Source organism: Schistocerca nitens, chromosome 7 (genome assembly GCF_023898315.1).
Source record: "Schistocerca nitens isolate TAMUIC-IGC-003100 chromosome 7, iqSchNite1.1, whole genome shotgun sequence".
In the NCBI taxonomy this organism is placed as follows: Eukaryota; Metazoa; Arthropoda; class Insecta; order Orthoptera; family Acrididae; genus Schistocerca; species Schistocerca nitens.
Genome location: NC_064620.1, coordinates 458,685,720 through 458,689,659, shown reverse-complemented (window position 1 = coordinate 458,689,659; position 3,940 = coordinate 458,685,720).

Genomic DNA, 3,940 nt, shown 5'->3' with positions numbered 1-3,940 from the left:
TTGTCATATTTCTACACCTGTTATATGCAATTTTCGGCAGTATCTCGCTCCATGCTATATTCTTCTTTGAAAGGCTATTGAAGAAAGAAAAAGCTAATAAACGTTTTAAGTAACACTACTTCTAAGCTTTCGCATCCGTAATTTCAAGTTATGCGACTGTGGTCCTATTTGTTAGCTATTGGGCTACAGGCAGATAGACTAACTTCAGCCACGATTGCATAAAAACTAGCATAACGGTATTTGTTGTGACTGTTATCATTTAATGCAGAATTTCTCCTAGAAGATGACAAGGTTCTTCTTAAATAAAAGATAATGTCCTTTAATTTATGTACTTTATTCAACTTCCAAACAATAGAAAACACCCCTGACTCATAATCATTCACTTTGATGAAACTGACAGATACCAAAATTCATCCAATCTGAAAAAGCCACGGATGATTCAACTTCCCTATTCCAACTATATATTTCTCTCGAGCTACTCTTAAATACTTTATAATTGAACTTGGCGTATTTCTGACACGGGATTCTTTCAATCAGCCGCTCTATCTACCCATGTTACAACTGCCTTCCCGCTCTAACTGCTTACTAGCACGTGGTCTCCGAACTGCACTGCAACTTGGCATTATTCTTATTTATAAATCGTTGCCAGAGCGACTGAAAGTTGATACCTAGAACTTTGATTTGTGAACCTTATGCAGCCACCGAATCACTCTATTTGTAATAGATGATATTAGTTTTATGAAAAACCTTAATCCCAACTGAAAGTAAACTTAACTTTTCTTAAAACTTCTAATGCTTTACAGAAATATTAGTGAGAACATATCGAGAAGCCATAAACACTTCGACTTGCAACATAGTCCTAGCGAAAATTCACAGTGATCCAGAAAGGTATTTATATTTATTTTCGTTGTGTACCACAAAATTTTGATGCCAAGTTTTTCACTTCGCTCATTAATGACCATCTCCACAGTTTAGTATACACAATTGTATAATCCAAGGCTCTGAAGGCCCCAGGAATATCAACCAGGCCCTGTGCCATCCTGTGCCATTCGGCGTCACGCGAATGTAGCATGGAGGGTCATGTGGTCAGCACACCGCTTTCCTGGTTTGAACGACAAATGTGTATTTTTAGTTTGCCAGGTCAGCAAAATCTGGTGAAAGTTGTCTAGAACTTTGTGCAATTCAGTAATTAAAACTTCCGGGATAAGAGGCCGTGGTCCAATAGTAGAAATACTTCTCCCTGACGTTTCGTTGCCAGCTGCGGGCAACATCATCTGAGGTGAGTTATTACGAGTTAGAAACTTACTTTAATTCCGTTTTAGGGTATTATTACCAAAGGGTTTAGGGTTTTATTACCAAAGGTTCCTTTTTGCTGTAACACTGTCCACCACCAGGAAGATATTTAAATAAACTCATCCTCTCTTGAAAAAAAATTCTGAAAGAAGTTAACGCATTTATGGAAAAAATAAGACTACTTCAATCCATATATTGCAAGTCAAATGATGTCCTGCGAATTAGACTGAAGCGCCAAAGAAAGTGATATAGGCATGCGTACTCAAATACAGAGATATGTAAACACATAGATTACAGCGCTGCGTTCAGCAACGTCTATATGAGACAAGTGTCTGGCGCAGTTATTAGGTCGGTTACTGCTGCTACAATGGCAGGTTATCAAGATTTAAGTGAGGTTGAACCTGGTGGGCGATGGGACACAGCATCTCCGAGGTAGCGATGAAGTGCTGATTTTCCTGTACGATTAAAAAAATGGCTCTAAGTACTATGGGACTTAACATCTGAGGTCATCAGTACCCTAGAAAATGGTTCAAATGGCTCTGAGCACCATGCGACTTAACTTCTGAGGTCATCAGTCGCCTAGAACTTAGAACTAATTAAACCTAACTAACCTAAGGACATCACACACATCCATGCCCGAGGCAGGATTCGAACCTGCCACCGTAGCTGCAGCGCGGTTCCAGACTGAAGCGCCTAGAACCGCTCGGCCACAGCGGCCGGCGTGCACGATTATTTCACGAGTTACCGTGAATATCAGGAATCTGGTAAAACATCAAATCTCCGACATCGCTGCGGCCGGAAGAAGATCCTGCTAGAACGGGACCAACGACGACTGAAAAGAATCATTCAACATGACAGAAGTGCAATCATTCCGAAAATTTAAATGCTGGGCCATCAACAAGCCTCAGTGTGTGGACCATTCAAAGAAACATCATCGATATTGGCTTTCGGAGACGAAGGCCCACTAGTCTACCCTTAATGACTGCACGACACAAAGCTTTGCGCCTCGTCTGGGCCCGTTAACACCGACATAGGATTGTTGATGACTGAAAACATGTTGCCTGGTCGGACTGGTCTTGTTTCAAATTGTATTGAGCGTATGGACGTGTACTGGTATGGAGACAACCTCATGAATCCATGGTCCCTGCATGTCAGCAGAGGACTGTTCAAGCTGATGGAGTCTCTGTGATGCTGTGGAGCATGTGCAGTTGGAGTGATATGGGACCATGATACGTCTAGATACGACTTTGACAGGTGACACGTAACTCTGACATGTGACACGTACGTAAGCATCCTGTCTTATCACCTGCATCCATTCATGTCCATTGTGCATTCCGAAGGGCTGAGAAATTCCAGCAGGACAATGCGACACACCACATGTTCAGAATTGCTACAGTGGCTCCAGGAACACTCTTATGAGTTCAAAACGTCCTCTGGCCACCAAACTCCCTGACATGAACATAAGTGAGCAAATCTGGGATGCATTGCAACGTGCTGTTCAAAAGAGATAACCACCCTGTGCTACTCTTACGGATTTATGGACAGCCCTGCAGGATTCATGGTGTCAATTCTCTCCAGCACTGCTTCAGACAGTAATCGAGTCCATGCCACATCGTACTGCGGCACTTCTGCGTGCTCGGGGGTAGGGGGGGGTGGGGGGAGGAGGCCTAACTATATTAGGCAGGTGTACCAAAACCTCGGCTTCCAACGAAAATGTTTCCCAGAGCAAAATGAAACTATGTTAAGTTCCCTACAAAATAAGGTCTTACTCGCCTTTCCTCTTTGATTAATACGTTCCTCGTTGAGGGGGTTAAAAAGTCCAGATTATTAAAAATGTGGTTTCAACGGTGTAAAATTTACCTTTAAATGACGTGGGTTAAAAACAAGTAATAAGTGTATGTATCACATCTAATTGCATTAGAGCAGTACCGAGGGATGAAATGTGTTCCATGGATGCAACAGTGTGGATGGAGGATATGTGTGGGTGGAAACGCGAGGGAGGGTAGGCCGCCGGATTCTGCTGATGCACTTCCCTTGTTCATAGGTCTGCAAAGTCAAGAGCGAGCAGGTGATTACCCACTCTAACTACACCACTACGTTACAAGACAAGTATAGGGTGTTTCAAAAAGGTGTAAGACCTTCCACAGCGCCCCTTGTGAAGCTCTGGCAACGCAGTGCGCAGACATGCGCAGAAAAAAGTGGGGTGCAGACATATACAAACAATGCTAAAGCAATAAAACGCATACGAACTGAATCTGCGTGAATCTCTGCACACTGTACGGCACTGATAGACGAGAAATTGATTCTTAGTCATCCTGTAGAGCGGCTGCGGTGTTCTGCCGTAAAGGCAACTTCGCCCACCACTAGCACTGCTCGCTCTTCAGTTCAAAAAATGGCTCTGAGCACTATGGGACTTAACTGCTGTGGTCATCAGTCCCCTAGAACTTTGAACTACTTAAACCTAACTAACCTAAGGACATCACACACATCCATGCCCGAGGCAGGATTCGAACCCGCGACCGTACCGGTCGCGCGGTTCCGGACTGTAGCGCCTAGAACCGCTCGGCCACTCCGGCCGGCTCGCTCTTCAGTTTGCAGACTATACCTGTCCAGCATTTCCTGTCCAGTTCTTTGATCTGAGAAAACA